This window comes from Podarcis tiliguerta, assembly GCF_965153285.1.
Source record: "Podarcis tiliguerta genome assembly, chromosome: 2".
In the NCBI taxonomy this organism is placed as follows: Eukaryota; Metazoa; Chordata; class Lepidosauria; order Squamata; family Lacertidae; genus Podarcis; species Podarcis tiliguerta.
The window spans coordinates 70987774-71012746 of record NC_139535.1 but is presented as its reverse complement, the minus strand read 5'-3'; positions in this window follow the sequence as shown (position 1 = coordinate 71012746).

Sequence of the window (24973 nt, the reverse complement as noted above, 5' to 3'; positions counted from 1 at the left end):
CAATCACTCTAAGAAAGTACCGCAGGTTGCTCTTCCATTTTGTGGAGCAGCCCGAGTGGCATCCACGAGGCAACGACTCATGCACAACAATTCTCACGCCTGGCTTTCTTCAGCATCCGTCAACCTATATTTAGCCTCTTTAGCAATGCAGTTGGCTCAGAACGGAGCTCAGCTGCAAGGATCTGTGCACTGGCAAGTCTCGCAGCATCCTTTACCTAATGAACTCGCAAGGCTGCTCCCAGCAGCTCTGGGGGCCCTTTAAGGCTTACTCACCAGGGTGACTTCACAATGACAGGAATTAAACTTATTTGCATCTACATGGGACAAAATAAATTCTAACAACCCATTGCATTTTTTCCTACAGCAGCTGTATAGCAAATGGCAGCTTCAGAAATATTTTACAGTGCAAGTCCATAGACATGGGCTGTAGTATTGTTCTGCCCTCCTTTCTCTTGCCTGACTCTCTCTCTCTCTCTCTCTCTCTCTCTCTCTCTCACACACACACACACACACACACACTTTCTCTTTCAGATCACTGCCTTTCCAGCTTCAGGCTAAACATCCGTTGCTATTTTCTCTCTCTCCTGATTTTCAAAGATCACCTCAAGTGAAACCTGGGAAGGCATTTTAAGCACAAGAGCATTTACCTGCACTATTTATAAAAACCTTGTGCATTAAGCCCTGTCATGTGAATAGCACACAAAAATAAGAATAGCGCAGCTGCCAATTCTACATTTCGCCCACCCTTTGCTTTACAGCAAATGGACCTTGCTTAGTCATGCTTGGGTCACAGATGGAGAGCGAGAGCTGTCTGTCCTCATCTTTCTGGAGGCAGGAGAAATCCACCCTAACATAAATATGCACTAGCAAATATGATGCTGACAAATGCCATAGCAAAAGCAATTAACGCTGCATTGGCGCAATGCAGTTGGGAAAGGCAGATGCAATTATCATAATATAAAGTACGACGAAGAAGCATAAAAGTCAGAGGTAAAAACACCCAACACCGCAATGCAAAATATATGTGCAGCACAATGGGCAGCTGGAGTCAGTTCAGAGTCCGAAACTCTTTCTCTGAGAGGCAACAATTGCTGCAGTTCAGCACATGGGGCAGTGGTCAGCAGTTCCTAACACTGGTTTTTGCTCCTGGATTCCTGGCTGACAGCTACATCCTAGAATAACTTTTAGGAGTTTCAGCTTCTGCCCACAACAGGTGGATGCTTTCCGTTGCAGCTACTTTATCCACTGCTTGGTTTGTCAAGTCACATATTCTCGTACACACATTTGAGTGGCGTTTGTGCTTCATATGAAGCCATTTAAAATGGAAAAGGGTAGCTGACAACCCATCTTCTCTGCACCCTAAGGAAGGTTCCCAAGTGCCTGGAGCACAGGTAAAGAGTAGTCTGAAATAAGCAAGTAACTAAACTAAAATAAACTCTCCTCGCTGCTGTTCTGATTCATTTTGCCTTGGGCGAGCTTTTATTCTTCACATTATACCAACATGTTGGCAATGGGCATTTAAATAATTTCAGTGATAACATCCTATTTCATATGTACTGGCTGTTAGGATGCTTCACGTTGACTTTTGCTGGAAGGGATTATTAATACATGAATACATTAATACTGGCCTTACCAAGAAGCAATGCCCAGCACCTTCCACTTTTCTGCCACCCATCTCCATCTCAGTGCATTATCTACCAAGATGATGGCAAAGCTTTCTCACCTCAGGCCTGAATAGATACTCTGAGAAACACCAAGTTCTTTTCTGGTTCAGATTAAAATCTGATCTATTAGAGAAATCCTGGCTTCCCTGCCTCCTGCTCAACCAGTTCCCCACACTCATTCCTTCCACACATCAAGTCCCGTCCCCCCAAGCCCCATACCCTCTTCTCTTTAAGCTGGGGGTCAAAAGCAAGATAATGAAGGGGCTGCATCACAGTTGGTAGGGGGCTCTCACCTCAAGGGTTCATGTTGAGGAGTTGACCTTGGCCTTCCAAGAACTGTTTTCAGAGGTGCAGCTTGGATCAGTAGACACTGATGTCTGTCACCATCCCTAGAGATGCTTTCTGTAACTATGAGAATCTCCTCTCCTGTTTGGGTGAAGCTGTCCTTTGGAAATGGGCAGAGAACTCTGAACCACTTAATTTTTCTTTTTTGGGGGGGGAGGGGGTGGCCTGCAACAATCCAACCCAAGCCACGAGTGGCTTGCCCAAATCCCCTTATGAACGATAAGGAACTCCTGTCTGGAGTGGAAGGGAGGTGGTTGAGATAATACACTTTAAATGTTGCTCACCCTCATTAAGAGCCAGGAATAAATCAATGGTGAAATGATAGCAGCCATTTGGGCAAGAATGAAGCACGCCCTGGCAAAGTTTGCCATGTCTGGGGACTCATCACATGGTAGTATTCTTTGATAAACATGGTCAAAACAATGGTCTGGCTGCTGCGAATATTCACAAGGGAGGAATTTGGTCCAGTGCATTTTTAAATTGCCTGAACTCTGTGCCAAAAAGCAATAATATCATCCCATTTAGCGAAGAAAAAATAATTAATTAGGGCCACCAGCACATAAATATGTTGTCACAAACCATCTGTGCTCCCCTTGCAGCTAGATGTGAGTGGATGGGCAGGAGGAGGAATAATAGACTCATTAAGGTTAAGCCTCTTTGCAGAGTCCCTGAGAGCTCTTGCCAGTGTTTAGTATCTGCAGGTTCTTTCTGCTTAAAGTGTCAGTTGAGTAAACAGTAAAATAGCAAACAGCTAAAAAAAAAAAATGCTGATAAAATGGCTGGGATTCATACACTGCCCTCATTTGCGAGAAAAGGAGGGCGACGACATGTTAAAAGAGTTGGGTGCACCTCTTTTGAGGAAATGCAACCATTTATTGAACCAGCTCTCAAACACATACAACCTCTCCCTGTGCAGCTGCAGGTATAAGCTGCATCTTCCGCATCAATCTGTAGGGTAAGTAGCTGCAGCAGTTGTTTATTGCCATTCTCCCTTTAGCGAAGGGGCATTTGGACAAACGTCCTTATGCGTTCATCAAAACATGCTCAGGCTAGCTCCACCATCACCCTCCACCATGGCTGTATATGTTGATCGCACCCCTCATCCAACAAAAATTGTGTATTCACGTAAGGAGCATTTCCAGCCCCTTTGTACCTAGACGATGCATTCAAGCAAGGAAGACCATTCTATAGCAGGTCTTGGTGCTGTTCACTATTGGATAGCTGTATAGCTGAGTGACCATATTTTTTAATGGATGGTTCCTCCTGACATTCCTCCTGAAATGGGACTGCATCACCATGCCAACAAAATCCTCAGCTTTTTATCACATAGCTATTCGGGGTTCGTAACTGTGGCTCAGAAGCAGCTTGCACATGGTGAACGAAGAAGGTCCCACTTTCAATGGCTGACATCTCCAGTTAAAAGAACCATGTAGCAGATGGTGAGGCAGACCTTCTACTGGAGAGTCACTACCAATCAGAGCAGCCAATACTGGACCAGATTGCAGAATAGTCTGATCTGTAGGAGCCAACTGCTAGGGACCGAAGTCCCTTCAGACCCCCCTCCCCAATAATATATTTGAGGGGGTTGGGCCCCCCAAAGTTGATGGGCATTGCCATTCAAATGGTGTGTGTGTTGCATCTTGTGATCAATTATGTGATCATAGTTGGCACCCCTGGTCTGATCTGATCAAAGGCAGCATCTTGTTTTACATTAAAGGCACAGAAGCACGGGCTGAAAGTAGGTGCCAACCCTAGACCCAAAGCACTCTGTAAGTCAAAGTCAATCCTTGTGTTAAAGTAGGAATTGCCTTTGCTACATTATTCATGGCTTTGAAATACACTCATCTTCTTTTTTCTTTTTTCCTGTAATAAGATATGGGGCTGTCAGTCACTACAGCTGAATTGAATTATTGTTTTATAAGTCATGAAAAGTACAAAATGAAAAATTAGCATTTACACTCAAAGCATGATTCATAGGCTTTGCTGTAATAAAAGATTATGACTTCATTATATATTATCTAATAAATAAGGCAAGAGTTAAACAACAGGCAGACTTTAATTAATTTATTCGCACTAAGGCATTATTTAACTTAATAAGATTTTGTTCCCTTCCCACAGACAAGCATCAGTGTGAAATGACTTTGTGTAAAATGCCATTTCAAGTGTGCTTCATTGCTACAGAAACGATTTGCTCTCAACAGAGATCCTTTGATTAATGGCAGTCACAAGCCCAAAACAAAAGAGGAGTAGAATGAACCTAGAATTGGCTCCAAAAAAACCACCTAATTTTGTGTTTTATTGAAGGAAATTATTAGAAGTTGTTCTAACACAGGAGGAGCCAGTGTTGCTCCCCTGATGTTGTTGTACTACAACCCCACCATTCCTGGACATTGAAAATGCTGGTGAGAATGGATGGGAGCTGGAGTTCAACAACATTTGGAAAGTTTTGCATTAGCTACCCCTATTCTAACTGAATATCACTGGAAATACTGACGTCTGGAGGCAACCGCAGTAGAAAGTAGAGGAACATAATGTACAGCTGCTTCATCTTCACTATTGGCATTGTGTGTCAACAACTGCACAATAAGCAAGTAAGGAGAAAGGAGAAAACCAACAACCAGATGGAATAGAGGCCCATCTAGATTTCAACACTGTGAAACAAAGGACTGTCCAAACCAGCAGGAACTACATGCAAAAGAGCTAAAGAAAATCACTTTTATTCTTTTAAAATGGGATAAAATTCAAATTATAAAGTGCTGCCTCTGGACAGCAGCAGCAGCATAGAAATAAACATAGCCATTTAAATTCAATTATATATAGATATTGTGCTACTTCTCCTTTGGCACATCTGTGAGGAGAACAAAAGTTTCCCACTGTCTGCTTTCAATGAGCTGCAGGTTATTGTTACAGCTGAACCCTAAAGTGTGGTTAATATTAATTACGGTTTGTCAAAACTAGCCATCTTCATAAATTACAGTGTGAAGTTGCCTGTTCCAGTAAACCATAACCAAGACTAGCCATCAGAAGTGGCTGGCTGGGTTGGCAGAGCCACTATGCTAGCTTCCCAGCAGGTAGGTTTCTGCTGCTTACTGGGAAGTGTGATGAGGCGGGAGTCTGTTGCTGTGCAAACATACCAGCAGGAATGTCAGATTGGTTCTGCCAGTGCCTTTTCACCACACTGACCTCTTCCCTTTCCCTGCTAGAAAGCAACAGTACCCCACCTGCTGGGAAGCTAGCATAGGAGGTCCACCATATCCAGAAAACCACTTCCATTAACCACAGTTAGCCTGTGTTCAGATGGAAAATTAAACTGTGATGATTTAAAAATGAGTGTGGAAGCTTCCATTCTCCAGGAATTGCTGGAAGAGGAGTGGAAAACTGGTAAGTCTAAGACTCAGTTGTGTAACAATAAGCTATCATTAAGTCTGAATTCAACCTATTTGTTCAACTTTTTCAGGGCTTTTCCTATGGATGCTGCACAACAAATCTTGGTGTGGATAGACCAGGGATCATATTCAACTGCATTTTACTAATACAATTGAAATAAATAACATTGGCTAAGCTAAGGCCATTCATTTCAATAGGTCAACTCTAAATTAAACTTAATTGACTACCATAATTGCCTACCATGTTTATCCATGTAGCTAGCGCTTCAGCAAAGGGTTTTGAGCTGCTACTGCTGAATATTAGTATCCTGTATTTTGGTTTCAAAAAACAAATCTGGAAAAATATAGATTTTATTCACTATTTGTAGTTTCTTGATGTCTGCATATCAGAAAGCTTTAAATTAATCTTTAATCTGTCATGAAATAATTATTACTGCATGACCCTGTTCTCAGCAAATGGTAAAACAAAAAAAAAAACAAAAAAAAACACCCCACATTATTTATTAAAGCTATTCACAAATACACATTCTTCTCAAAGGCTGAAGAAAAACAAAAGTCAAATTCAGGATTGTGATGTGTGTCTCATAGCTCTTTTGTCCTAAAGATGTCACTCTGACTTAGTTTCAAGTAAATAGACTTCCGGGGTTTCCCCCCTCCTTTTTATTGTTCATCCCCTGGAAGTAGGAATTAAGCTTGCAGTTCCAAGCCTCCTTGCTCACTGTGGTGTCTGCCCTATTGCACTTAAGCATGGGGCTTAATTTGCAAGCAAGTATGCATACCTGCTGCTTTTGGCTAGAAGTTTCGCTTCACATCTGAAACAGTTCACAACTTGTGCACAATTAAAGGGACAGGCGGAAGCTAGTAAGGAAGAGATACTTCTAAAAGAAAATGCATCAGTCTGGCTCAGACACTGAGTAGTGTCCACTGACAGTGTCCTTCTTCACTGAAGAGCAGATTTGCCCCCTATACTGCTACTCCTTTCTTTGCGCCAAGCATTATCCTAACTTACTTAACAAATTGCACAGTCATCTGCTCTAGCTTGTAATTTCTCAATCCCTTTTCTTATAGTTGCCACTTTATGTTTGTTTGAGGTAGGGATGGGGGAGAAATTTGATTTGGTTTGCATTTAAACGTGACCCTACCTAATTCACACTTTCTAAATCAATACATCAGCCAAAACATGACCAAGCTCGAAATTCGCACTTCTCAGAATTTTGCAGTGCCGTTCTCCAGCCAAGCAATGTGTACAAAAATGCACATGCAAAAGTGTCCATAACCAAGCATCTGTTAGTGAAACAAACATACAAAAATGCATTTCTTTAAGGGAAATTGCTTTGCAAAAATGTGAATATTTGGCAGAATTGCATACCAACATGTATGTTAGAAGAAATTCAGACTAAAATGCTGGATTTTCATGAGGACTTAAAAAAAAAAAAAATCACAAATGCGGAGAATTGAATTGAAGGATGGGGGAGGATGAGAATTTGAAACTGACATATCCCTACCTCTTTTGAAGATAGGAGGGTATTTTCTGACAGTTTATGTAGCACCCTTGCAGTGTTGTCTGCTGTTAACACTGTAGGTCAGAGGTGTGGCTGGGACTGGTTTGAATTGCCTAGCAAAAATTCCCCATACCTCTCAGTCAATTTAGGCTGCCCCCACCCCAAGACCTCCTTCCAAGACTAATCCAGCTCTCAGCTGCATACAGAAGCATCACACTCCATTAACTTGCATGCAAACTGGTTGCATTTTCAAATGTTCAAAGAATGGGGGAGGGACTCTCTTCGTTCCCCGGAGTGTGTGCAAAGTGAAGATGTTTTCAGTATAGCAGCAGTCTCTTGCCAGTGTCTCTTTCTGCCAAGGTACATAAGCAGATTCTTGGAAGTGGGTAGCAGCCATCAGGAGCTTGAGAGAGTGGCAATGAAAAAAATATGCCCCTTGGCCAGGGGTGGGGGGAGGAGTCTTTCTAATCCCTAAGATATCAACATTTGATCCCAAATTGATCCTATGGGAATATTCAGCCCATAAGTTAAATTATGCACGAGTTTGAGACTTAGTACTCTCCAGAAGGCAAGCCTTAGAATTGTGTTTTCCCTCCGAAGGATCCATAAGTGCAAGAAAAAAGGAAAATAGCAGCAGCTTCAGATAATGGCACTCATCAAAGTGTTTCATTTGTTTCCCTCTGAAAACATCTTCAAGACTCCTGACTCTTAACTGTCAAATGAAGCACTTCAAGATGACAAGGAAAGTTCTGTGAGCAACTGAATTCACGTTTATTTCCACCCCATGAAAATCCATAATGGCACTAGTGGCATAGGCTCAGTCTTTGGTCTGTCTCCATAACATGGAATTCCCTTGAGCTGTCCTATGTGAGCCAGTGATGCAGTATCTTAAATTGCTATTCTGTGCATACTTCTCTGGCTTGGTCCTAAAATAGCCCTGTCTCTCTACATCTTTCTGCATGGTCAGTGAATGCAAACTCTCCCTTTGTGCTACTGGAGGAAACGTAGATGTGCATCAATGTATTTCTCAACATTCACTTTCATTTTTCCCATGTATTCACAAGTCACAAAAGCCGCTCTGTCTTTTGTCTTCCTTTTCCTCCCCCCCCCCCAATTTTTTTTGTTAAAATGGTGAAGTGACAGTGATGTATCACGCGATCTGACTCCCAACAATATCTCACTTTGTTCAATTGACTTTCAGAAAGCAATTAAAGTACTCAAGATACTTGAACGTTACAAGGGCTTTAAAAACAATGGTCCCCTGATTTGAAAGGGATTTCGATCATGTATGGCTTATTTGGCAATGTTTCATTCCAAGTTTTATTTAAATGATCATGAGACAAAAGTTGTGGAGCCTTATATAGCAACATTCTGAGGGTGGGGATTCACTGACCTCAGTATCATTTCGCAGTTTGACACTGCCCAATAGCCAGAGCTCTCTGTGTGGCTTACAAAATTGGGTGGGTAACAAAATGTTTATTACAAAATACTGCTGCTATGTCATTTTTTAAAAGGGGGTGAATGTTAAGAGGAAACTGGTGAGTAAAGTCTACATCCACTGGGAAAAGTAACTAGTTACGGTCCACTGCATCTAGTGATACTATGCTACGCTGAACAGCAATCAGTTAAAGCCACAATTTTCAGGAAGAAGCTTCTAATTAAAGTTGCAGGGAACCTTTGTTGAACAAGGCTTACTTCAGAGTAAACATCGTAGAAGGATCTTAGGCATGGGGGCAGGTATTACTGGATAATACAGCATTGTATTATGTGATGTGTTGAATCACCATTTTAATTCTGCTATGAGTATTGAACAGCAATGTCCCAGCAGCATTTAAAAGCCCTACTTCAATATATCCAGTTGCTCTGCTGGAAAATTAAATCCCTTGCTTCTTCCGAGCTACTCTACAGCGATGATTTTATTTTTATGATGAGGCAAAATGCATTTGTTAGACTGAAGGCAAGTGTATAAATCAAAGCGATACATTATTAAAGAAAATAAGGGTCGTTGGGGCTGCAGAATAAATCATAAATCAGGACATACATTTTATTCATACTTCCTAAGGGATGATTAGGTGGGTGGAGTTGTTACAGCATTCGCTTTGAGAGGCAAAAAGAGCAGTGGACACTTGGGAGCAAGAAATAGTATTACAGAAGCTCATCTGGGTATTTTTAAAAGATGTCAAGCCCTGAAACCCTCTGAAGCAGCTATGCTGGCTTCAAAAAGGAGCTGAACCCTTGAGATGAGGACAGTGGATATTTGTTCACATGAATCCCGGGGGGAGGGGGGGAATCATTTTTGGGGAAGCTGTAAAGTAGCTTTGAGAGCTATGTTAAAGGTCCCAATGGTATGCTCACTTATCTGGAAGTAAGCCTCATGGAACTCAATGGGACTTACTTCTGAGGAGACATAATTAGGATTGCACTGTTAAAGCCATGGCCAACAAACACAAAGAATGGTCCCTATACTGCAAAAAGACACTGACCTCAGATCAGTGATTGGGGGGTGTCATTTTTATACAATGCAACCACTGAGACACAAATACGGGGAAGGGGGAGGTGGTTAACCATTTCCATTCAGCCTGTTCTCCACTGATAATTACACACACATCCCCAAAGCTGCTTTCACCCATAGCATCCCCCAATGCTATGGGTGGTTTTCAGGGGAGAAACAGCACAAGGTTCCCCTCCCACTGTTCCACATTTTCAGCCTTAGCAGCTATGCCCCACTCAAAATGACATGTATTGTGAGGTCCTATGCCAATATATTCCATCTATTTTCATTTCTGCCTTGTCATTTTTGCAATTTCCTGTTCCCAGTCTGCTCACATCCTAGCCAAACTTCTGCCCTGCAGCTCAGCTTTTTCTGATGGAAATTTCTGTTAAAGGCAAGCAAGCATTTGCTTCCATCTTATCGCCTTTCCCCAATTATCAAACATGTGCAGCAGAGCATTTGATACATGGGCTCCACTGAAGTTAGTGGAAAGTTTAAGGGTGGTGGGAGCCTTAAGATTTCAAATATTGCCCTTGCTCTGGTTCATTTCCTTCGCCTTCAACCACCCACCCTTTCTTCACTTCCCCTTGAAGAGATGAAATGGGAGCAGATTGTGAATGATCAATATGTTATCCACCTTGATCTGCACTTAGGCAGGCACCCCTTGGTGAATAACTTAATGAGCAGACATATATGCAAGACTCATAACTAATTTGTCATTCACCCCTTCAAACAAAATTCAAAATTATTGTGAAACTGCTCCCTGCAAAGGATGAACTGGGTGCTAAAGTTCAAGTGACGTTTGAATCACGTCTGTTTTCATGTGTGGAATCAGAGGCCATGAAATCCATGGTTTTCTGCACCATCACTTCCCTTGAGATCTGCATCAAATAGCAATAGAGTAAAAAGTCAGAATGTGAGGACTATTTTTAGGCCACTGCCGCAAGCATGTGCAGCCTGTGTATTAATAGCAAAAACATGCACTGTTGACTGGCTTACTAAGCCCTATTTTTATGGATGAAACTCAGAAGCCTGTGAAAGTCCACAGTTCACCTTGGGAGTGTTATAGTCCATATGTTAGATGCTTCCTTTGACTATCCAGAACTTTTGACAGACAACATAGAGGGCCACCAGCTAGTGCCACCAAGGGCATAGAGTTATTATTCATGACCTTCCTGTTGGTTCTACCTCTTCATCCATAATTCAGTTGTGTTAGCCTCACATTTTCTGCTAATCTCCTGGTGCCTGACCCTACAAGCTCAAGCAATCAATCCACCACTGGGAAATTGCTCTTTTAGGGTTGTTATTATTATTATATTGCATTTATTTCTTGCATTTCTTCCAAAAGGATAATGACGTGGTCCCCCCCACATACAAACAATTTTATCCTCACAACAGCCCTATGAAGTACATTAGGCTGAAAGGTCGTGACTGGCCAAGTTCACCCATGAGCCTCATGGGAAAGTAGGGATCTTGGTTCTTATTAGATCATGTTTCCAAAACTGAAATAAAATCCATACACACAACACTGAAATCCTTGGAGGTAAAGTGGAATACAAATACAATAACTGGTTTAAAACATTAGCAGAATTCCCTGCACAAAATAATTTCCAACACATTGTATATCTCAAGTTCATTATTTATTTATTGCATTTATTGATCCAATTTCTAAACCAACATTCATGATGCCAAGGTGGTTTACACATTAGAATTCAAACAATTGTTTCAAACCTACTTAAAATCACATAATCAGAACAGCAGGCAATATTCACCAACACCCTACTGACCATTGTCAAACCAATTTCCTCCTTTCCCCTCCCTGTGAATCACTAGGGCTGCATACACACTGTGCATTTAAAGTACATTCAAAGCATATTCCTCCCTCCCCCCACAATAATTCAGAGCACTCTAGTTTGTTATAGGTTGCTGGGAATTGTAACTCTGGGATGGATGGATGGATGGATGGATGGACGGATGGATACCCATCAGCTTGCATAACTCTTGCCCTTGTATAACCCAACAGTGGGGAGGATAGGGACAAAATGAGAATTTGTTCACTCTGCCTGTCATTGGCTCAGGTTCCACTTACTGTTTGGGCTCCCTGCATTTGGTCCCAACCAGCCTCAATAGGTACCAACCATCACAGGGCAAAAGTATTTCTGCATTGCAGCTGAGGACAAAAAAGGAAATCAGAAGGCATTTGTGAGAAAGTGGAAGAACTGAACCTATAGCCCAGGGACAGCCAACCAAGCACCAGCATGCTCAGGATTGAGGTATAGCTCACAGGCATTTCATTTCAAAACATAAATGGAGACACTCTTTGGCACATGTGCATTAGGGGAGACAGAGAGCTCTTGCCTTTTTAAAATCTCCCTTTTCACAGCCACATGACAGGGGTGCCCTAAAGGACAGGATTCCACCCCCACCCACAAGTACTGCAATTGAGGAAATCAAGGAAGAATAATTGATACTGGGGAAGAGTAGATATTAATATCCATATCTCAACCATTTTTGCACCGTCTTCAGTTCCTCCCCTATCAAATTTAGATTTTATACTCCTCGGGGCAGATGCCTGTCTTCTTGTTGCTCTGCAAAGGATCAAACATGCCAAAGGGACTATGTGAATATGATCAATAGGTACTACAGGAATGAAATCAGTTTCATTGCCAGCTCCTTGTAGAGCTACTCATGTTTTTAAAGTTTGGAATGGCTAGGAACATTCTTTTACTTTTCTGTGCCCTCATTGCCTGGAGGTGCAAGCCAAAAGAAAGATGTAGTCAGCTGCTATATATAGAACGATAGTCTTCTAAGGGACTGGCTGTCAAAGAGCTGTGGGCGTCTGTCTTCTCCCTCTATTTCTGTCTGTGTCTGTCGACTGAAGACTGCATCAGGCATGTTTACTTGCTCCAGATTGCTCAGCGTGACGTCAAGCTTCTGCATGAGTGCTAAAAGAAGATTCTGTAGATTAACCAAAGTTCTTTCCAACCTGGAAAACAATGAAGATGGCCCTGCTGCCATAATGCTGGCTCCCTCCACCCTGCTACCACCCACGCACTCTACCACTTCCTGGGTGCTGCCTGCTACATGGAAAGAAAGAGCAAGAATGGTGTTCATGTTTTCTACTATACAGAGGGCAGTTCTTCCTCTGAAGGTACCTTTTATGTCAACCCCAGAGCTGTATTCCCTTATGCGCAACCCCTAGGCAGTGGCATCGTCACCACAGTTTGCCAGGTTATGGAGACTGTGCTGCAGTACTCAATGGAGCAGTCACAATCATTGACCACCACCACCCTCACTCCTGGAAATTTACCAGATGTGAACACCTGGCAGGGGGAACTCCAGGGAATATGATGGCAAGGACCAAGGTCTGACTCTGCTGCACCTGCTTGCTATAGAATTCAGGGTGTTCATAGCCAATGGTAAATTAGTTCCTTTTGTTCCCTGCACCGCTAGCTATTGCATTGAGCATGAACAACAGAACAGAAACTGTATCTACCAATGCTCCTTTCTAACATCTGGACCAGTGGAGGAGCATTGTATACTTCCCATACTTGATACACTTTCTATGAGTTTTTACCATCAAAAAAGAAAGAACCCAAATCTATTAAGGCTCTGCCATCTTTTCCTAAGCTAGAGTTCACAAGCTGGTCATGTTGATGATTTTCAGCCTCTACAATAATTCTTTTTAGATGATTGAATGAGTTGGTAGGATTCCCTTGTCCCCTCTGGCATATTCTCCTGGTGCCTCCCACATTTGCTGAAACAAAACAAAATAAGCTTACAAGGGGCTGCCGCTGAGGTGATCTAGGAAAAAAACAAACAAATCAAGATTCCTGACAAGATTTGAAATTTATCTGTCTCCCTGGAGAGACATGCCCAGGAATAGAAATGGTGTGTGTGTGTTATCTCATGGCGAGAAGAAGTGGCTTTCAAAAGGAAGGCAATGTTCAGTGATAATTTGTTAGTGAGTACTGATGGCTTGTGTATTTTTATAAAGCTTTCTGGTTGTTCTCATGGCTCTCATCTGCACTCCAGCTACCAGCAGAATGCATAAAATAGTACATCTAGTGCAACCAAGGGCTCCTCCACATGACTTATTTTTTTGAGCATTAGTCCCAATTTGCTTGCACAAATATTTAAATAGAGGTTAGATAAGGTTCAGTCCTCATCTAGCATTCGTTTGTGGGGAGGTTGGAATATAAAGAGCATTCATCCTATATTCATCTTGATTTGCTTCTGGGGTGTTTACACATATTTCCATTCACCAGTCATTCACCCCACACTTTTCAATGCATTTTCCTGACACATTCCTAACAGCAAAGTCCTTTATAGTGGATTTGTTTGGCTACTGGTTGGGCACTGTGAAAACAGGATGCTGAAAAACAAGGGCCTTTGGCTAAATCCACCAGGGCTCTTCTTTGTTCTTTTTCTACTAGGGCAACACAGAGCATTTGTCTACTTTGATTGTGCAAACTTACATTTCCTGGTATGCACTTGAATCTTCCCTGCAAAATACTGACAGTCTGGTGGCCCCTTTAGTAAATGGGCAAGTTCATATGGGAAAAGGCAGTTCTTTAGGCATGCTGGTCCTAAGCTACATAGAGGCTTTTGAGATGATAACTGCCCTGAAGCAGCAGTCCAAATAATGGGGTGGGAGGCAGGCCCAGGACTGTCCAAGGCAGCTTCATGTTGGAATGATGTCAGAACCTTGGACAGCAACCAGAGTGCTGCATTTGGGACCACAGGCAGGAATCCTGTAGCTGGAAAAATAAAAAGAGCAAGTTGTCTTGCTACAATTATAAGAGATTTCGAGTCTTGCCTGAGGGATCAAGGTTGAAGTTTCACCTTCAGGGTGCCAGTTAAAGAAGTCATGCCCTGCTACATGGTGGGGTTTTGGACTGTGAGGACTTGGTCTGAAGAAGCTCTGGAGGGCATTCTTGATCAGTAGTCCATCTCTCAGATTCCATAGGCAAAGATGCTTCCCCAGGGTTCAAGATGCAGAATGTAGTCTACTTGGAGTGGTCCAGAAAATGGGGTCATCTCCTCATCAGAGCTACTACTGCTTACTGCTGCCTTGGAAGTGAAGAATTTAGGGATTGAAAATATGACAATAACTGGCACATTGAGTTTTGCCTAGAAGTGAATCAAAAGCCCATGCAACTGTTGCCTGAGCCCTAACAGCCATACTTCTGTGTTGCTTGGGTTAAGCTTCAAGACCCATGCATTGAGCTTCTCTACAAGAATGGAATTTCTTTCCAAAGGGAACTTATAACTTCCAGGTCTGACTCCTTTGTGATTATTGTAAGATATTATTTGGGGGGGGGGGGAGAGGTAGTTTCCAGTGCTTAGGGCTGAACTGGCAATGGGAAAAGGTTGAGTTGAGGGGTTGTGGGGTGTTTTTTTTTTTTTTGTATTTTAGAAGGTTTATCTCTCTGTTTTTGTCTACCCTTTGTCCTCCTAACCATGAAGGGTCTACCACAGGCATCCCCAACCTGTGGCCCTCCAGATGTTTTGGCCTACAACTCCCATGAACCCTAGCTAACAGGACCAGTGGTCAGGGATGATAGGAACTGTAGTCCAAAACATCTGGAGGGCCGAAGGTTCGGGATGCCTGGTCTACCAAGTGTGCATGCTTCTGCTTGAGCATGTGTGTCCATCCAGTACTTATGATGAGTTTCCAAATATTCAGATCATGAATTACTATACAGTAGAGAGAAAATAATTATAGTTGCTAAAATTTCAGTGCACATTTCCAGATAAACAGTGCAGGAGAAAAGAAGTTTAAGAACATTATTACCCAAAACAAACTGGGCAAAACTAGCTGTCAACAATTTAATTTGGACTCCTGCAACTACTAGTAATGTGATTTAACTCCATTTTTAAAAAGAGATTCATACTTTTTCCTTCAAATATATTAACTGGCAAATTTACATCACCATAATATATATTTTTCAAAGCTGCCTAGATAGAAGGCCAAATGTAGTCAAACACTTGGCTCCAGTCTTCTTGCAAAACTCTCCAAAATGTGAATCTTCGGCAGCCAGATTGTTACTTTCAGAAATGTCAAATAAGACTGACAATTTTCTGAATGGATGCTTTTCTATGTGACAAAGAATCTTTTCTGCAGAAAATAATACCAGGAGACGGTTATAATGAAGTGCCCAGTGCTGTTGTGGAAGAATCAATACAAGTAGAAGGGTTATCAAGTATGTATTGTGAAGAGGCTACGCTGATATCTAGGAGCAGATGATTTACTAAAGGGCAATAATCCAAATAAGAGGGAAATTGGTTACAAATAAAATAACCAAATAAAAGCATTAACCCTTCTTGTTTGGTTTCCTGATTGCAGAGGTGTTGTAGGTGCTAAGGATCTTCTTAAGAAAATGTGTTGTCCCAGTGTGTCTTGAGGAAGTTATTGTGAGATCCCTTTTAAAGAAGTCATCAACTGATTTTAATAACCACTGGCCAAATTTACCACAAGGTTTTTGAAAATGCAGTTACCAGCATTTCCCAACCTGGTGTCCTCCAATTGTTTTGGACGACATAGAAAGTGGTCAGGTATTAGAGTTGAAGTCTAAGCCTCAGGAGGAAATCAAGTTGATGAAGCCTGCTATACACACTTATCTGGAACCTCCATTGAACTCAGAGGCAATGGAGTAATGGCACTGCCCTCAGAAGTTCAGAAGATGGCAGCTCAGGAGAGAGCATTCTCTGTGACAGCCTCAAAATTGAGAAAATTTCTCCTCAAAGAGATGTGTCTGGCATCTTCATTATGTAGTTTCCATGGCATGATGAAGATGTGCTTCTTTACTATGACCTTTGACACACACACAAGCACATCCATGCACACATGCACACACACTCTATCATCTATCTATCTATCTATCTATCTATCATCTATCATCTCTCTATCCAGGCTATTCTTTTGACTTTATTGTAGTTTTAAATTGCTGCAACCCACTTTGGAACTTTGTGGTGAATGAAAGGTATGAAATTGAAAATGATCATCATCACTTTTTGAGCAGACATTCACTGAGCAGACGTTCATAGGATTCCCCTGTGAGCCTGTAATAGCAACCACACAGGGTATTGGATATAGTTAATTATTCAGATCCAATTTGATTTCCAGACTGGTTTTTCAACCTTGTTTTGGTTGCCTTGATAGATTATCTGTGCTAGGGGTCAGAGAGGAAGAGTGGGACTCTGCAAATTCTTCTCAATCTGTCAGTTTGATTTATCAACCGCAATCTCCTTCTGGGCTTCCTGGCAAGAATGAGATTTGGAAGGCAAAGCCTTCCTGATAACTCTTTCACAAATGGTCTGCTTGGAGGTGGTTGTTCTACCCCATGGCCTTTGGATTATATGATACGGATTATAAAAATAATTACAGAAATATCCAGGAAGGTTAAAGCCCATTTACAAGAAAAAGAAATATATAAATATTTCCCCTGCACCCAAAACATTTCCTCTTTTGACTGATGGAGAATTTCTGTAGTAGCAAACAATCAAAGCAGATATTTTAACTGTCAACAGGAGAGCTCATGAAATCCCACAAAATCCTCAGACTAAGCCATGCATAGATGATATGTGTAGAGACTGAAAGTATATGTCAGGAAGAGCAGAGGGAGATAATGAAAGAGGAGCTGGTAATCTGACTCTTGCATGTCTTATCATTTTTGGCTGTCTACCACTGCCCCCACTTACTTTCATTTTATTTTTGCCCTGCCACATCACTTTATTCTTATACCTTACTTCAGAAGCTTCAGTACAACTGCCCCTGTGGATGCCTCCATCCTGGGTGTATCTACATAATATTCAATATGCACAAAGTGTGCCATTGCTGCAGTACCCAATGTATGGGTGAGGCACTATATTCCAAAAAGCCAGTGACAGTTGATTATGGTCAGCAATTACTGATAATGGTCAGTGAATCGTTCTTGATTTATGAAGGCTGCAAACCTATACCTTTCTACCTGGGAGTAATCCGCACTGAATTCAGTTGAACTTACTTTTCAGTAGGTATGCATAGGATTGTGCTGTAAGATTGGCTTCCTGGCCACTATTACCCTATCTCTTGGAGCTATGGATAGCAGTGAGTTGGCTGGAGGCTTTTCCAACTTCTGTGAAAGTAAGTGGACTCAAACATTGAGTAATATTTACACAGTGGTCTTGTCTGGTACTGAGGGTATATCACTGCTGATTTTCTTCATTTGGAGAAAGCAAGAAAATACTATGAATGTATTTATTAATTCAATAAAATTCTCTGGGTAGCATTGAAAATTACATGAATTATCACATTCTTCTTCATATTTTTGTATTAGGTGAGTGTTTAAGTCCAAGGTAGGCAACTTGGCAGGCTCCAGTTTGCTGGACTGCAACTCCCTTCAGCCTCAGCCAGCATGGCCAATGGTCAAGGATGGAGGAAATCATAGTCTGGTAACATTTGGAGGGTGCCATGTTAGCTACTTCTAATTTAAGTCATGGCACACAAATATCTAGACAGTTAGGCTTATTCCTCTTACCCCCACATTCTAACCTACATGAGATATTCTGAGGATGTTGAGAAATTCCCGAAGCTTCATAGACTCATGCAAAATGTGTAGGTGCATGCAATTATAAATGTAAAGCTGTCCAGTTTTAAAATCAAGCTTAGCAGATGTTTTATTCTCCACAACATCTCCAGCTGCTTTCCAATACGTAGTATCTGTAACAGCCCAAAGGCATTAGACATGAAAGTAATGTAGTTAGCATCTTCTGTCAGTTGATTGATGAAAGGCACTTTTAACAGTGCCTGCCATTTTTACAGAAAATTAAACTGTGCTTAAATTATCCCCCAAAAGCCTCTTACATAAAATGTATGTGGAAGGCTTCAGCAAAGGAACGATATAAGAACTGAACTGACTTGATGATGTAGTTTAGCAAGATTGGCCACACTGAGTCGTGGTGGAATAATACCATCCACATGCTCTGATTCCCAGAATTCACTCTGCTATTGTATGGGAGATTGACTAGGCAACCTTTTTACTCGGCTTTCATCCTGATTTGCTTGTGATTGTTTGACTGTGCCCAATCTTTAAAGAGCATAAGCTCTGATTTGTTTATAGGGCAGTTTTATATGTTGATGAGTGTTCATCCAACATTCTTTCTGATTTGCTTGTCAGGTACTTATACTTCTTCCTGCTAAACGTTACATCACTTTCCAAACTGTATAAAGTCCATTTTAAAAAGAAAAGTGGATTTGTTGCGCTAGGGTGACAGAGCACTTTAAATCCACATCAACTGTGCAAAGCTAAAGTTCCAGTATGCATTTGAAAGCCTCCCACAAAATACCAGCAGCCTGGAGCCACCCCATGTTCCTTTTTAACTAAGACTAAAAAGAGGAGGCATAGAATCTAGCACAACATTAAATCATTCAAACTGGAGTGGGCACAAAGTTTCACATTTTCAAATTGAATTTCAGAACTGGGTGTCAAGAATCTGACCTCATCATTTCAAATACGTGTAGGTCTCTGAGTCAAGCCATTACTATGAAATATGTCACAGCAATTTTCCTGAACAAAAGCACCCTGTGTTTTGCCTGCCCACAAGAGACAGCCATCCCAGTGGCCAGGGATTCACTTCTAGAGTCTAGCTCTAAATCAGTGGCATGAGGCTCTCTGTCATCATGATAATATCATGAGAAAAAATGAGAAAAACATAGGGACAGATTCAGTTAGTGTCTTCTGCTAGTGGAAGCCTACGCAAAGACTTCCACTAGCACAATGGACATCTCTCTCCCCCCCCCCCCGCCGCCTCTCCTCCCCTTTGTGCCACACCCCCCCCCCCCTAAATCAGCTGGGGGGGTCCAGAAGAACCCCCAGAACAGTGCACAGGGGGAATAGAGGGGACATTCTATCAAGCAAGTATAAATGTTTGTGATGATGACATGTTTGGAAAAGTGTGACATTGAATTCCTGCTAGAGCATCGTATATAGGGGAAGCTGCATATGCGGTGGTATTCAACTAAGTTTTACACAGAGTAAAATTTAGTGGGCATTACTTTAATTGATGTTCATTAATTTTAATTCTATTGCAAATAAAACTTAGCTGAATACCATCCATCGTTTCTTCCTATTTACACAATAACTATTTTGTACCTTCTTGTCTTTGACACATTCATTCAGAAGGTGTCTTGTATTAAACTAATGCACACCAAACTGATACACACCATGTTGTTCACTGTCCTTTTTGGACAGCAAATTGTGCTTTCAATATTTACCTCAACTTCATTATTACTATTCCCATTTGGTGAGGGTCTGACTTGGAACTACACATTTTACTTGTCAGCTAACAAAATATTTCTGTGCACCTTCATAAATGTCATACTTATTTTTTTTCTAGTGAACTGCTGAAGTCTGTATATTAGCCAAAGAAAAATGATGTGGAGGTGGAAAAGACCAGTAGCAATGTAACATTTATATTTTCAACTGTTCTCTTTACTCACTTTTAGCTACTTTCTTTGTCTGATGCACTAATTCCTTTTTGAAAAATAACTGGCGTTTTTCACACTAAAAACTTGGCAGGCTTGGATGAAGCTAGCTGATGGTCACAAAGGACAATTTTTGCACGAATCATGGAATCATATTTCAGTTAAGTCAACAGGAAGGAACAAATATATCTGTATTTATTTTTTTGAAAGCACTTATACAAGCTGACAGGCTAAACCAAAAATTGCAAAAAGATGTACAGATACTCCTGATCTCCATGAACTGCTTGCATCTTGCTAAAAATATGAAGATGCCAGGATTGAACCTGGGACCTGCTGCATTCAAAGCAGCGATTATGCTTCTCCCAACAAAGGCAGGCAATGAAGCAGAGCTGGGAGATGAGCAAATACTGATGTGATAATCCCACATAGTGCATTTTTCTCCACTACATGTTATTCGGGAGACACAACTGATGACTCCAAGGCATATCCTTGTAACATGTCCCATGCGACTTATTATGGGATTCATATTATAATGGATCAACTTTATATGTGTGTGCATGTAAGTGAATGCGTGTGTAACATTGGATACATTATGGGTTGGAACCAGACTTGCCCTTCAAAGTATGAAAGGTTGAAAAGATTCCTTCCATTCACAGCAGCAACCCTGACCCAACAAATGATAGACCAATTTTGCCAATGTCCCTTCCTGTTGCAGACCCTCCTGCACCTCACAGACTTCCGTGGGCCCCCAAACTCTCTGAAGCAGCCTTTCAGGAGGTAAAATTATCTTCCTTCCCTTCTGCCTGCAGGGGCATCCCATGATTGTAACTCCACTCACAGCTGACCTGGATTCCTCCTTATATAAAACTGTATTGATTATAACAGGTTTTCAAATAACGAAAGTTATCCACTGAATAGCATTGTTAAGTATCAACCACTATCAGGTATCATACTAAAGAGCAAGTATTGGCTATAAAAATTTCAACAGATCTCTGATGTTAAAATTCACTAGACAAGCTTGTAAGGGAGGTGTATTTGCTTGCCCTGCAGTTAAAATATATACTTAAATATATTTTAAGCCTATAGAAGTTTTTGGATAGTTTTCTTCATTGAAACATGCATTTAAGCAGCTGTTCGACGTGGGGAAAAGAGTTTGCCCAATTACTTTTATATTCATGAACTTCCTCAGTTTAATGCATGGGAGGCTGACCTGACAGGCAATTTTTTATTTGCTTTTCAGATGGTTGAGCCTGCTTCTGAAAAGCAGAAGCACTGATCTAAATTTCAAACATTCAGCAATCAATTCTGATTTTAGTTTACTTTAGGCAAAGTAATTGCAGTAGCTCTCACTGCAATTTGAGCGTAGGCTTCCTTGGCTCTTCCGTCACCACACATTCCTTCACACAACTGATCGGGATATATAATGGGTCAGATGACAGCATCTGTACTGTCTTTAGATAAGCTGAAGTTGTGATGTAGTCAAAGCAACAATTGCCACCCTTTTATTAGCTAGTGCATAAACAATATTGGGACAGTTAAAAACAACAACACCAGGACCAACAGGTGCTCACCAGTTTGCAGAATGACTAATCTATTGTTGTAAGGCCAGGACAGTAGTTGTTTTGAAAGGCTGAAAATGAACATCAGGTACAGAGGTCTGGATTACAATGATCTACTCCAGGGTTAGTCAATGTGGGACCATCCAGATGTCAGTGGGCTCCAACTCTTTTCATCCTTCACAACTGGTCATGCTGGCTGGGGCTGATAGAAGTTGTATTCCAAACCAACTGGAAGGCATCATGTTGGCTGCCCCAGATCTATTTATGTATTTTAATTTATTTAACGTATTTCTATCCTGCCTTTCTCCCAAGTTGGAATTCAAGGGGGCTTACAACATTTAAAGACATTTTAAAATAGGTAGTAAAGGCACCAGGGAAGCCTCTGTAGGTAGTAGTAAAGGCACCAGGGAAGCATTCTGCAAGCAGGGGCCACCACAGAAAAGACCCATTCTCATGTTGCCGCCCTTTGGACCTCTTGTGGAGGATGTGCAAGAAGAAGGACCTCACATGATGATCTCAGGGTCCAGGTTGGTTCATATATATGGCAAAATTGCTTGCAAAAATGTGTATATAGTGCATAGAATAGTGTGTTTATTAGAAAAAATTCACACCCAAATGCTGAAGAATTATAAGGACTTTTTAAAAATAAAAATAAAAATGACTGCAGAATTGTGGAAAACTGATTGGAAAAATGAAAACTGGCAGAACCTGAAATTGACAGATTAACCCATATGTAACTCTGAGTGTTCTTTGCCCAAGCAGAGTTTCACTTATGGGATCTCTGGATCCAACACATCATTTTTAATTGTGCTATGGCGGCTTCTGAGCATATTAATTTACTATAGAATTTTGAAGTCTGTTCGTTCTTGCAGTATGCAATCAGTTGTTCACTGTATGAAAAGGTGACATCACATGTTATCACCTCCACACCTTAGCATCTTCTCCATTTCATTAGGCTGCCTATGAGAGATATCTACAAGTCCCTGCATGTCTAGTGATTAGGCACTGGAGTTATTTTATCAACTGCAAAGCAAAATCCATAAAATCTTACTCAAATGTGTATTGTCTATGTCTTTATAATAGGGGTTGCTGGGTTGTTATTTTCATTCCGCAAAACTTTTCTAAGAGTTGCTGTTATCCTTGAAGAAAAACATCACGAGGAGGCATCCTACTGGTGATCTATTTTCAAGGAGACTTTTAAAATAAATCTGATGCGGCTTTTAAAAATAATAATAATCCATAATACTAATGGTTAGCTGTCTTCTCATTAGCTTAAGTGTCTGCTTTGGGAGGAGGCACAATTTGTTTGATGACACATGCATATTTATGAGACAGATTGCAATGAATATTTCGAAATGGGATGCCACCTGATATGCTTATTATACTAAATGAAGGAATAACTTTACCTCTCATTTTCACAAAAGGTTGGGTACTGAGGGGTAACAGGACATTACAAGGGTGTTTGGCTTGCATGCACATTCCTGCGTCATCCAAATTTTGAGTGTTTGCATAATCAAACAAATACCTGAATAAACATTTATTCTCTCTACGTTCCATTCCACTGAGTTCTTGTAGGGGCTGGGAGGTTTGCAGGAGGCCTCTTCCCTTTAGGGTTTTTCACCTAAAGTAGTTTTTTTTCTTTATTTCTACAAACCTCAGAACTCCCCTAAGTCTACTGATACCACGCTCTTATTTGTGGGTGCTGTTCTCTGGACTGTGCTGTGTCACAGCCTCTCCCTACTCACTAAGCCTTGTTACCTCTTCTGCTTCCAACACCTCCTTCTCCCAGTCAGCTCCTTCTTCTTCCTCTGACCACTCATTGTTGTCCCACCACAAATTCCCTGGCTCTGAGCCTCCTTCCCCTGGAGGTTCCCCAGCTGGTGCCTTCTACCATTCCTTGACATCCAGTCAGTCCATGACATTGAACATATGAATGTTCTAGGTGTTAGCAATAGAGGAAAACAGATGGTGCTGTGGTCTAAACCATCAAGCCTCTTGGGCTTGCTGATCGTAAGGTCGGCAGTTCGAGATCATGCGATGGGGTGAGCTCCTGTTGTTTGTCCCAGCTCCTGCCAACCTAGCAGTTTGAGTAGATAGTTACCACTGTGGTGGGAAGGTAAACAGTGTTTCCATGCGCTCTGGCTTCTGTCACGGTCCTCCGTGCGCCAGTAGCAGTTTAGTCATGCTGGCCACATGACCTGGAAACATAACTAACTGCAGACAAACACCGGCTCACTCAGCCTGAAGAGAGATGGGCGCCACACCCCATAGTCAAATTCGACTGGACAACTGCCCAGGGGTCCTTTACCTTTACCTACCTTTAGCAATAAAGGATTAGACATTCTTTGTTAAAGTTTTGTGTATAACTGATTGTATTTCCTGTAGAAACAGCAGCCTCATTTTCAAGGCTGCGTCCAAAAATGTATTTTTTTGGGGGGGGGCAGGGTTTTTTGTTTTTTGTTTGAAATAAGGTTCAAATCCAGTGCCAGATTTACATATAAGCTAAGCAAGCTATACCTTAGGCCCCCACTCTCTTGGGGGCCCTAAAAAAATTTAAAGGAAAAAAAGCTGAATGTACATTTCCAAAATATAAGATAAAAAACAAATAAAATAAAATAAAACCTACATACAGCAACAGTGTTTTGTTTTGTGTTGTGTAGTCTCCTATGATGTAAGTAATGGGCCCCACCTGCTATATAAAGGATTCCATTACCTTCAGTAGCTTAGGGCCTCATCAAACCTAAATCCGGCCCTGTTCAAATCTTGTTTGTAAAGAAGGAATGTAATTATGTAGCTTTTGTCAGTTTGACAGGCCCAGAAGGAAGGAAAAAACAGCAATGCTCATAAACCCACCACAAATAGAAAGGAGTTGACTCAAATAAAAAATTCATTGGATTGTATAAAATAAGCATGGTCAAACGTTATAGACATAACTGTACAACACTGGCCAAAAGCTTAATTTAGGATAAGAGAGCAACACAAATTTGAATTAGATAATCAGATCTTACAAGAAATGATAATAAGCAACCTATTTGCTTCTTGAAGAGTACAAGTGTCTCTTCTTTTATAGTAACAGAAATTATTAAGCAATTATTTACCAAAATGCTCACTGACTTCCCTTCAAAGTTTTCATCATGGGGCAGAAGTCTGAATATCTGCACTGCCAGTATAAACTTAGCAAATAAATGCACCCTGTTATTAGAATCCATATAATAGCATGTTCATTGTGCAAGTACAGTGAATACATAGTGAATGCTATAAAGGTAAATGATGATAAATGATGGTGGCAGACATATAAAAACAGATATGCTGAATATGTAAGGGTTTCTTTTAATAAAAAAATAATAACAACTCTTATTAACATCAGTTTAACAATACAATCAGTACATCATAATAAATGCCATAATAAATTATCACAGTGTCATTTATAAATTCTGCAACAGATTTGGAAGCATACGATTGTATTCTCCAGGGTATTTTTCATATTTACATCCTTATGCTATAATCCCACACTCTTTCTCACTTACGCCTTTGCTTGATGTTCTTTATAATAAAGGA